Source organism: Corvus moneduloides, chromosome 3 (assembly GCF_009650955.1).
Source record: "Corvus moneduloides isolate bCorMon1 chromosome 3, bCorMon1.pri, whole genome shotgun sequence".
NCBI classification, from domain to species: domain Eukaryota; kingdom Metazoa; phylum Chordata; class Aves; order Passeriformes; family Corvidae; genus Corvus; species Corvus moneduloides.
In genome coordinates, this window is record NC_045478.1 from 66,708,606 (window position 1) to 66,721,027 (window position 12,422).

Sequence of the window (12,422 nt, forward strand, 5' to 3'; positions counted from 1 at the left end):
AAGAAAGTTGAAATTCCCTTAGCAGTTTGGCCCATTATGAGTACCTTGTGCAATCACAGTTGGTCACCTGTAAAGTACCTTGTACTTCGAAAAGAATTTAGTTGTCTAGCTATTTTATGTTCTTCTTGAAGTATGGCTCTACCCCAGGTTAACACAGGCATGAATATACTGGATTGGGGTTCTTCAAAGAGAAAACACATTTGATGCTTTGGAAGCTGAGACTATGTAACTTAAACCTCAAGATGAAATAGCTTAAGAAATAAAAAAACCTTGTGAAGGAGATGAATTTTTTTTTTTTTTTTGACCACATGGGTGCTGTGTTGTTACCTGTTCATTTGAACCACCTGATGCGTGTGGGGAAATGAGCTTGATTCAGTTACCCAATCCTTACATAATCCTGGAATGCAAGTATAGTACTGGTCACATGAATGCTAAGTAAATTTGTAGGTTTGCAAAACACAGCAGAAAATTGTCGCTCTTCAAGCTCAAGGGGACCAAGTAGTCCTGAGGAACTACCTTGAGGTTTTTGCTCTTCAATATGACAGTTAGGTAGGTAACTTTGAGTAGTTCAGAACTGATCCCATTGGAAATGAAAATGTCTGACAGTTGCATTTTTCGACTTGTAACTTGTTTTCCTTGCAATCTGTTCTCTAAAGGCTGGATATAAGTGCAGCCTTTGTTGCGAAGAGTTGCGTCCTTGTGAGAGATCCGTCTCACAGGAGCAAAAGTTAATACGTGTGTGTCATTGTTCTTAATCAATTGCATTTCTTCCTCTGAGGGACACTGTCAGCTGCCTGTTAAGTGGGGATAATGAACATATAGAAGACTGAAGCGGTTTAGTCACAGAAAATATAAGGGTGTTGTATACAAAGCTGTAGCATCCTGGGAAAGAAAAGCTAGATATCCATTTTGTACACATCTATAAAAGGACAGCTTTATTATCAGAGTAAAAATACTACACCAAAGATGCATGTGTGAGTCTCCATGTAATGTATAATAATACAATAGAGACACCAGTCTCTATTAACCCACGTTTCTTCTTTTTTATGTTCATCTCTGAAATGAGCATTAAGGTAGAAGACTTGCATAGAAGAGTGAATAAAAGTACATGTGTTGGGGTAAGAAGTCCAACTACTTCAGAACAGTTATGAGTCTTTAGATCACTCTCAGGGTGTGCTTTCACATTGCAGCTGACAAAAATGTAGTGGTGAGGTGAAGGTGGTTCTGTCTTCCCTCAGCCATGTGTTCCTTCTCCTTGAAAAGACACTCATGCCTGTCCAGTGCTGTTGTACGCTGGCATCAGGGACTATGTAGAAAATTAATCACAGCTTTTTGTTGGTTACAACTCTGTATCAGGTGACAGTGGGGTTGAATGAATGTCACTGCTGGCACAAGAAGGGAGGCAGAAAGACTCTTTGAGAGACAGGAAATAGAGAACTTTTTTTGTTCTAGAGTGGCTGGGTATTTTAGTTGTGACCTGGCATGGGGTTTGTGGTAGCTTAAACCACTGGAAGATGGAGCTGGCTCTGGCTTTCCTTTGAACAGATAGTTCGCTGTCCAGGGAGCTTGTTCAGCCAAAAGTTAGAAGGTTTGGTCAAATTTAGTTTTCACTTGCCTCAGCTTGTGGCTCAGTTGCGTGTGCATTGGTGCTTGTGTGTGCAACTAGTGTGACACAACACAAGTGACCCCGAGGAGCAGGGTATTTATGCACTTCAGAAGCTTCCATTTGCTAGAGTTCCAGCCTGGTCCTGTGAATGTTGGCTGGGATTCATTATATGCCCTCCTAGGGTGTATCTCCTAGGTTATCTTCGTACGAAAGAAATGTAGTTGCCTGTTCTGGAGTGGCTGCATAGAGGAGTATGCTCAGGAAATTGGCTTCAAAAGCATATTTCACATTTGACCTAAAATGCTCATGGGTGTATGCTAATAAAGTCAGTTTTTGGTGTCTCTGAACTGGTGGTGAAATTGCTAACCTACGGTTAGCCCAAAAATTATTGTGAAAGTCATTACTCGTGCATGGAATGAATATAGTAGCTGTTTCATTTGTTTGATTTGTAGAATTCTTATTTAGGTCAGTTAATCATAGAATGTTTTCTGAATTTGTACTCTTGATTATGAATCATGGAAACTTCACTAGGCAAGAAGCAAGTCAGTGGTGCATATGATACTCATCTGAAATTGAGTCAAAGCATCTTGCTTTAAAATACAACATTACAATAAAACTACAAATATGTGAGTATTGGCATCTATTTTCTCTAAAATTAATGAACTGTCATCTGCAGTGCTGGCATTGTACAGCAATGTTACCTGATTTCTAATTTAGTGTTAGAAAGTCTTTGAAATGACAGATGAATTGAAAAATTATGCCCAGTTACTTAATTACAGTAGGCTTTCATTAGTCCAGTAAAAACCTACTGTAAAGCTATTTTTGGCTTTTGTTAGCCACTTTCAAGCTTTTTGTTTGTTTTTAAGGAGTCTTTACAGACAGGTTAGTTTTGCTTGTTCTTGTTTCATTGAAGGAAAAAATTACACTCTGGTTTTCTACCTCAACTCTCTGTCAAAGTTTGCTGCCGTCACATCAGAAGTTGTAAGGAAATGCTGTGATGTGGCTGCTTCGTTGAGAAGTCCAGACTGAGCTGCAGGCATATGCTGCCTTCTTGGGGTGGTAGTTTTTGGCAAAGAGAGGGAACAGAAGATGCAGTGGCGTTTCCTCAAATGCCAGAGCTCATCTGCTGACAAACAGCAGAGTTTTAAATGGAATTACAATCCATAGGCAGAACATGGCAAAATGAAATTGCAGGTTCTTGATTTAAAATGTTGGCTTCTTTGTTGGAAAATGGATGCAGAGAGAAAAGGATCTATGAAAATAACAGCTTGTTCACAATTATTTTATTGTTGCAGTTACTGTTTCAGTGAATTGTCCTGCGGAAAGACTACCTGTTTGTCAAATCAGTAGAGTCTACTAAATGCAGACTTTGAATGGAAGCTGAGCCAGGGCATGCTTAGGATTGCCTTTGTGGTAGGGGACATGCAAAAGATTCAAACTCATTCTGGTTAATTTTCTGAATTTATTATCCTTTCAGAAATGACAGGGTAAGAAATTAGAATTCCTTATACATGGCAGATTTCATGCCTTCCCTTCAGTCATATGAATTTGGACTATATTTAAAAGTGCTTTATCTAAACACTTTTAGATCTTTAAAAAATGTACACTGTGTAAAAAGCTTTCTTCTCCTAATACCAACCTACAACTAGTCTGCAGCAAGCCCAAAATAAAAAAAAAATCACTTTACTTAATCCAACTCATACATTTTGTTTGGGTTTTTTATTATTTTAAACCTTTTATGAAAATGTCACATAGAAAAGATTTTAAATTAGTTTAGATTTCTTCTGAGGCAGTATTCGCAACAGGTCATTATCAAGGTATTTTTCCAGTGTAGATACTTTTATAGCAATTTTCTTACCCATCTGTAGTATTTTTTTAGCCTGAGTACCATAAAATTGATGAATCTGTAGACTTTTGGTTATAATCTTACGTAATTTACATATAATTTTCATATATTCATATATTTTCATATAAAAGATGTTTTTGTGTGTACGTTATGCTGAATCCCAGTCCTCATTTAGTAAACAAGAGTTGTTAAAAACCTGTTGTAAATAGAAACAGTGCCTGGATCTGCAGTTAAAAATACCTGATTTGTGTATCACCTATTTTTTCCCTTCTAATGTCACTGTAATGGAGTATTCTCCTCTCAGTTGAGCAGTAGGTTAGCTTTGATTCCCTATATCGATGAGATACCTAAGAGCATACTTTCTGTTAGTGCCAGGACTGGCTTTTAGTCTGCTGTTTGTGCTTTGAGCTTCTGCAGAATTCTGGTAGAAATGTTTGTTTTAGTGATGTTACTTTCACAGAGACTGTAGTGGGCTGAAAATTAATTTCTTTTTACAGTTAATTAGTTGGAGTTGTCTCATATCTCAGCAGCATTTAGGAAGAGAACAGTCATTGTTATTGAAACAAAAGGCAGGAAGTTAATGGCAAAACTTTAGGACTTTAGGTCTATTAGACTTATATTTGTTTTTAGTGGATTTCTTGGTGTAATTGGTTTTGAGCCTTTGAAATCGACTGTTATTCGTACTGTGCAGTCACTTACATGGTAAATAATTCCTTCATAATTCCGTATGCCAACACAGCACTCAGCTAATTTCAAGTATCACAGCTCAGCTTTGTTTGAAAACAGTTTATTCTTTTCTTTTTAAACATGCTGTCAGATGACAGCAGGGGTGATTAATTTCCTTTCTGACATGACTGGATAGAATTCTATAATCGGAAATATCAGGGCCTTTGGCAACGTCTTAGAATCAAGTTGGCTGTACAAAATTATGGATTGTAAATTTGATCTTTTACTGGTAAAAGTGATTCTTTTGTAGTAGAAGTTTTAAGTACTTCACTGACTGTGAAAAATGGCAAACACACCTTCATCTTAGTCTAATCTTCAGTAAATGTTACTGCAGATACTGTGAAATTATAGGACTTTGCTGGCAGTCTCTATGACTTTTCAATTGTATTTACTAGCTTTTAAAAAATAGTCCTTGCTGACAAGTTTCCTACCTATTCGGTCACAAATATTTGCTCTTTTGATTAGTCCTTGTAGAATTCCTAGACATCAAATTGGAGTTCTGCCCTTCGTTTAAATGAGTTTGAAGTCAGACGTGAGTGTGGGAGAAATATGTTGACTGTCAGATTTTTCTCACTGGAGTTCCAATAATGATTAATGTAAGAATATATTTCCCTCTTACTCTCTTTCCTTTAGCATTTCTGGTGACTATAAGGATATTCTGAAGCCAGCAATGTCATTCTTTCTAAATTAATGTACCAAGTTGGTGATCGTGTTCATGACTTGCTTGTTTTTCCACCTGGGGTTAGTGTCTGAAGAGTTAAATTATCCTTACACTTGTTATACAAAAAACACAACATAATTTAGGCATGTCTGACTGTGTATAAGAACTGTGTTTTGATAGGTTAAAAGACTTGGAAAAGATGACAGTCTGACCTGAATTTCTGGAACGATTGACTTCTGACGTCTAAAATGCTTCTTAAGTATGGTAACAGAGCAATGAGTAGGCTCAGTTTTGAATATATCTTTCAACTTCAGTAATCCCAGAAAAGGGTGACCAGGACTGAGCTGTGTAAAATTTAGCATCAGGTGCTGACATACTCCTGCTGCAGACTAGTAGTTGGGAATTTTGTAGAAAAGTCTGTTATTATTACAATAGTGTGAGTGACTTGTTTTTTCTGATTTGAAGCATCTTAAATTATTTAAGACCTAATGTTAACAGTGGAGTCTCAAGTGTAGCTCTGTAAATGTGCAGGTTTTAGAACTTTAACCAAGGTTTGTTTAAACTTTGATAGACACATCATTAAGGCTTCTTGGCCTCGGTGGGAGGAGGAGAGCAGTGCAAAGCTAAGCAACTAATTAACAGTGCTCAGATTGATGCTCAGAGGAAAAAAGATTGGGATGGGAAATGAGTGTAAAGTAATGGACACAGTAGCTTCAGGTAAACTTACATGGATGTGCTCAGGAATAACAGGAACAGACCGAAACAGTCCTATTTGTCCAGGCCACAGCATGGCCACTAATACTGGGATCAGAGAATGTCTTAATCTTCATTTCACGTTAGCAAAAAAGCCAGAAGCTTGTGTTGATTCTTTGGGGTTTTTCTTTGTTAGCATTGTTCTGGCATAGCAGTGTGGAAGGTGATGTGTGAGGAAAATGTTAAAACTGAAAAAGAGAGAAAATAATTATTAGCAAAGAGTATCAATCACTGGAATGCTTCAATTATAGAGGAGGTGTGAAAAGAATGAAAATGTCTGAATAAATGCTCCTCTCTTCAGCATTTAGTATTATGGGGGAAAATATTCAACTTAATGCTGCATGGTAGGAGTATCCACAATTAGAGTATCTGTGAAGTATCTCTCCAGTGCCTGCTGAAGCTAGATGCTTTCTTGTTAATTATATGCAAGTAGTTCCATTCATTTGTTTATGCTGTGGGAGATAAATTGCATTTTGAAGATTGGTAGAGCTTCAGAAGTTGTTTACTCACATAAGCTTCAACCATAAGAACAAGCAAACAACACACAAAGTAAGGGCAAACTTGGTTAGTCTTCATAAGTACTCAGCTGGACTTGTAATTATTGCAAGAATAAGACCAAGTGCCTCAAAATATTACAGATGAAGAATGTCATTCCATGTGTGCCAGCTGGGGCTTGTTTGCTATTTCTGCTTTAGGGTTTGCTTGTCAAAAATATAAACTGCAAACCTAAAAACGAGTTCTAGCTATCTGATGTTGACCAGTGAGAGATGTATGCTCTAAGATCCATTGCAGTTTGTTCATAAAAATCTGTACTTTTTCTATTGTAAATAAAACCTGTGAGTACATAACTTCTGAAGTTGTGCTGAGGTGTTTGTTGGTTGCTATACAGATTCAGTTTAATAAAAGAGAAAACAACTAACACAGTAACTTTTTGCTGGCATACTGAGTGGAGTAATCCTATTGTGTGACTGGACAGATGAGCAGCAGTTAGTGCTCAGGAATGGGGAACTGCAGTTGAGAGTAGAGGGGGGAGGAGCTATTTAGGTTAAGCAGTAGTGTAAAATTACTTAGTAAGAGAACACAGGTATGTGGAATATCTCACTTTCAAAGAGCCTCTCTTTATGCATCAAAAATTAGAAATGGTTCTTGTAGTTCCCCAGGCTGTCTTTTGCTGCTCCAGATTTCCAGATTTTTTTTTTAATTTCCAGTTCTTCTGGGTGCTTTATTACCATTTCTGCTTGTAATATGTCTTTCTCATGAACACCTACTCTGCCAGGAAAACAGCAGTAGAGAAAGTCTTAATACAAGCAAAGAACATCTCTGCCTTGAGGTCTTCCAGGTGTGACTTTTTACTTGTGAGAATGGTAGTTGCTTTCTAAGTGAGTGTTCATCTGGCTGCCTGTATTTTCCTTTGTTGGTGCTATTGAACATACCAGAAGGGTGTACAATTACTTATTCTGCCCTCTTTTTGAGGGTACTTGACAATATTTTCTTTGAGTTGTAGTCAAGTATGACAGCCTATCACTCTAGATATTTGGAAAAGTGGCCCCTCTAAGGATCTTGTAGTTGTATGTAGAGTGCATCTGCCTCATCATTGTGGATTGATGGGTGGTGGTTGCCACGTACTCCCAAATTAGAAGGGAGTTGCTGGCCTTTGGAGAGCTGTGGAGCTTTTCATGAGCAGTTCTGCAGGTAAGATTCATGTGTAGAGCTTTTAACAGCTTTTGCAGAAGTGTAAGACCACAAACTTTGATTGCAGATGGAAACATCAAAAAAGCTACTACTGCAATAGGAAGTGTCTTTAATAAATGAGGCTAATCCACTGTGAAACTGTGTGCTACCAGGAACAACAGGAGGTGTCGCAGACCACTTTTGGAATGGGTTGAGGTCAGGAATTACCTAAAGTATAACTGGTTCAAAAAGCACTACCAGTAATAAAAGTTCTATGAGGTTTTTGTGTGTGTGGTGTTCAGCATATTCACTTGTTAAGAATTTATTATCTGTCATAAATCAGAGTTTTAAATTTCCAGTGCTTTTTGCTGCTTTTCTATTAACAAAGTGAAAGCATGACTCCAAATCTGGCAACCCTTACTCGGGGAGTGGGCATGCTTGTAAAACAGATCCCAAAGAACAGGGGCAGAATAATTCCTCTGAGCCTTAAAATACTGGGTCATTTTTTGAACAGTTAATTATTTCTGATGTGATTAATTCTGAAATTTCATTTAACTGAAACAGATGTATGTTTGACCCTGAAATGACCTGTGGAATGGAAAATTTCAGTTTTAAGTATCTATAGAGAATTAATTGTCTGAGCTGATGAGTAGCTTTTTCTTCCCGATGGCATTTTAGCGGTCTGCTTCCACTGTGGAGCTGTGCAGTGTGAAAATCAAGGGCACAGAAGTATTAGGAGAAGCTCAGACAGTAAGAGATTCTAAATAGTTCACTACCAGAGAGTGTGTTGTCTTGGAAGTCCTCAAGCGCTATCGGTTTTATTTCTTTCAAAGCCTGTGTTCTGAAGCCAGTTTTGTGGAACTGACTGATACGCATCTTCATGGAACGATCACTAAAACCTTATTATTTGTTATGCAACAAAGAACAGCAATGTCCTAAATGTACCCTGTGCCTTGGAATTCTTAGTATCAACTGATTAACTATATATACTACAATGCCTAAGTACCTAATAAGATAAATGTATGTATTGGAGGTAATTTTACACTTGCTGTTCAGTACATGAACATTTTCTGCTTCACACTGCCTGAATATTAAATACAGCAGTATTTTTTATCCTTCATAGATGCATTTTGCAAATGATCTTTGGATAGGTGTAAGACTGTTTAAGTGTTTGCAATGTGCTGAAACATAGAATTCAGAGCAATACTTGGACTGTTTCTTTTAGTGGCATTCTTTTTTTTGTCCTGTCTACAATTAGTTTTTTTATTTGTGTCCCACCTTGTGCCAAGCTTTGTGGAGCTGTGTGGAGAACTGGGTCAGAGACTTGACTTGGTTAAAAATAACTCATCAAAAGAAGGATCTTTGTCAGTTCTCTGTCTTGTTCCTGTTGCACAGTGCTGTCAACAGCTGTTGCATCTGAGAAGCTACCTGTCAAGTGAGATTTTTGAAGAGAAGTTAAAAATTCTAACTAGTACCAGCAGACTAATCGGTATTGCTTTGTCCAGTTGACACTAGGTGAGAGACTGTAGTTGGAAAACTGTGCCATGCCGTAGTCAGCAATTAGTGAGGTAGATTGAGATAAATGAAGTGACGGGACTTGATCTAACAGCAGATGCAGAATAACATGATTAGAAGGTAATGAATTTGGGGGAAAAAAATGTATTCAAGCTAGGAAAAAACAAATGAAAGAGATTTTCATAGTTCTTCGTTGTGTAGTGATGGTCACAGGTTTTTTCTGCTACAATAGCAATGATTAAGAAGCATTTTTTTAACTTATGTTACACATCCCTGAATTACATTCCACTGTAGAGATGTGGCTAATTTTTGTTGTAGCTGACGTGAGTGGATTACATGACTTGAGGAGAGCACTATTGTAGGACAGTGTGTTCTAGTACCCAGTTTGAGGTTGTATTCCAATAAACTTTTAAATTGGAAAACATTCTGTCATATGTTTTAAGTTTGAAAAGAGCAAGGGAGAATTCTCATCAATGAACTGCTGTGTATGATACACAGAAATAACATTATTGATATGATAAATTTTTTAATTTTAAACTGTGAATTAAAATCTATCCATAATCAGTTACATTTTTGTTAACTAACAAAACTGAAGCAAGTTATTATATTTAATTTTTATCTTTTTTGTATCTGAAATAAACAACTTTTTTAAATGTAGTTCTTGTTTTTCATTTGAAGGTTATTGTTAATATGCACAATAAAACTCAAAATCGTTTTCTAAATGTTGAAGCACAAGTATGTTCATATGGTTTGGTTTAACTCAAGTTTGTATTGAATATTGTATAATGAATGTGAAAACTTGTTTCATATTTCTGGTGCGTGGTTTACATGGTATTGTTCATGGTGGTTGTTTAATTTAAACCTAAGACCAAACTTTGTTACTGTAAAGGTGATCACTCACTTAAAGAGGTTGTCTAGAGAGGTTGCAGAGTCTCCCTACTTGTATATACTCAAAATCCCAACTGGACACAGTCCAAAGCAACCTGCTGAGCCTGCTTTCAGCAGGGGGAGTGGAGCAAATGATCTCCAGAAGACCTTTCCAAGTTCAACTGTTCCATGATTCCATGTAGGGTTTCTTTGTGTTTAACAATTTTCATGTTTATATTCTTGGTGTAAGACTTTTTAATCAACACTGTCCTAGTTTGGATGAGATGATACGAAAGGTCCTCCTCTAAGTTTGTTCACTCCCCCTCCCATTAGCACTCACCATGTGTGTTGTAACTTCCAGCCTGCAAAAGTTGTCTTCAGGTCTTGCCTCTTGCTACTCTCTGGTATGGAACAGTAGGTACTTCAGTACTCTCTCCAAGCATATGAAATATTTTTATCTTTACTGTGTAGGTGGCATGCATGTTGCTTCATTTATTGTTTTAGCATTGTAGTCGTCCCTGTTTAAATACTGTTGTACTTTTGCATGAATAATATTTACAGATAATGGGCTTGATTTGCCTTGTAGAAGAACCTGGGGGCAGGGAGACTGATATTGTGGAAGACTCTCCCAGAGAGATTTTCTAAGTTCTGGGAAGTGTGTTTCACTGCATTTGATAGAGATATGATTTATTCCACTTCACCTGGAATTTGTAAAGGTTCACAAGCCTCTCCAAGTTCCAAGGGCCTCTTATTTGAAACCTGTAAGGGTTCTAGAAGGTACCTGCTTGAAACAGTGCCCTTTGACAACATACTACTTCCCAGCCATGTCTGGTTTGTGCCAACGCCTGGTATTTCTGATGCTGTTATTACATCTCTGTGCTATGATGACTGAGCATGCAATTTTATAATTTACAGCTACTGCACAGAGATGTGTTTTTGTGGGTTTTTTGTTTGTTGTTTGGGGGTTCTTTGGTGGTTTTTATATCAAGGGCTTCCAGCAATTCTGGAGCTTCACAGAGATGTTGGCCTTATTCTAGTTAATTTCAGTAGTGTGACCTCAGGTTCTTCATATCTAAGGAGATTAAAACTGTTGTGAAGCATTTTGTCTTGAAGATGGCTCTGCATTCCTTGAAGAATTTAGGGAAATTCCTTATCCTCTCTCTTCTAAAGCAGATGAAAGCCCTAAACCTAAATCTCAGAGAAGCAATCCTTTGATAATTTTTGATTATTATTCCCCCCTTCAGTATAGCTTATTACCTGTTGCATGTTTAAATCCTGCTTCAAGGGAATTCCAGGTACACTGTTTTGAGTATGTTTGAGCATGCTGTCGCTCAGCAGAGGAGTTACCACTAGATGTTTGCATCTAATGATTTTACTCAACCTTCAGTCATGTTTCTAGTTAGGTTATATTCTGTATTTGAAACAGAGGACTCCTTTAGTGAATTTGATGCCTACTTGTTCAGCAGCAGAAGAGCATTCTTTTTTGGGGGAAGGGTGGGGGGGCGGGTGAGGGTTTGTTTGGGGTTTTTTGTATCCTTAAGCTTTTTGCTTTTCTTGATACTTATGTCTGGTGTATTTATATATATTTACTTTGAATCCATGCTTGCCTTTCCTTTCTTATACTTACCTGTCACAGTAGCTTAAGTATTAATTCAGTTTTTAACTGAAGTTTTTTTTTCCTGTCTGGCAGTACTGACAAGCTCCAAAAGAAGGTAATTTGTAGTTGAGCAGTGGCTTTGAAATTGCACAAAGACATTACTGCCTAATGATTCTATAAGCTCAAAATGCCCATATCATTGCTTCTTTTCGTAAGACCCATGAGAGTCTAGTTAACTCATTTGTTGGTGCTAGGCCACTGAATCCACAAGCTTTTTCTATTTTGGGTTTAGTCAAGTATGTGGATGTTCCATCAGTCTTCCAGCATACAATGCTTTAAAAAAAGAAGTTGCTTTTGCTGTCACAGTGGTTTTGATTGGTAGCTGTCTCTTGAATCTCCACTGCTTTAGCTCTGCTAGGTATTTAGACTCAGTATAATTATTTTGGCATTAGGTTGAGTAAAGGTTTAGATGTCGATGCCTCAGTTTTTATTTGAATTGTCATCTGTCAATTTACACTGTCCCTTCTTTCCTGGTGGCACTTTGTAGTCCAACCAACCTGTTGAAATTAGTGTATTGCATTCAAGTGTGTTGAATTATTTTTTCGTGTGATGGATTTTGGAAAATGCTCTGTAATCCCCTGACTTCTCTCCAGACATCGTGCTGCAGAAATACTTCAATGGGAAAATAAGAATAACAGAGGAGCTATGGGACAATGCATGAAGTGTGATGCAGACACAGAAAACTGATTTAATGCAGTAGTTTTTGTCCAGCAGGATTTTAGCTGCATGTACAGCCCTAGACCTGCTGATCCTCTTGGGACTTTTTTGGAACTAAGTGTTTGTCAACTTCCCACACCTTCCTGTGACAGGTTTTACATCAGCTTATTTTCATGAGGTTCCAGAATCCTGGTGCATGGCAAGGAGATATCCAAGTAGTTTTTTGTTGAGCCTGTATCTAGCTCAGCTGTGGTTGATAAATTCATCTGATTCATTGGATGTAGTTACTGAAATATGTTCTCTGATCCAGTGGTGCTGAAGCACACAGGCTAACAGCTTGTGCATCGGGTGGCTCGGTTACTGCTATGTGAAAACGTAATTCACTTCTTCAGCTGGAACTTGCTTGCGAGCAGGGTTCCTCTGCACTTGGAATTGTGTCCTCTGAAAGCTGGGAAACCTTTCA

At 37.7% G+C, this 12,422-nt stretch overlaps 1 protein-coding gene across 11 annotated transcripts in view; it reads left to right on the forward strand.

The window, feature by feature from the left end:
• Window positions 1–12,422, forward strand: part of REPS1 (RALBP1 associated Eps domain containing 1) — a 61,386-nt gene that overhangs the window by 2,381 nt on the left and 46,583 nt on the right. The gene's annotated exons all lie outside the window — the stretch shown is intronic.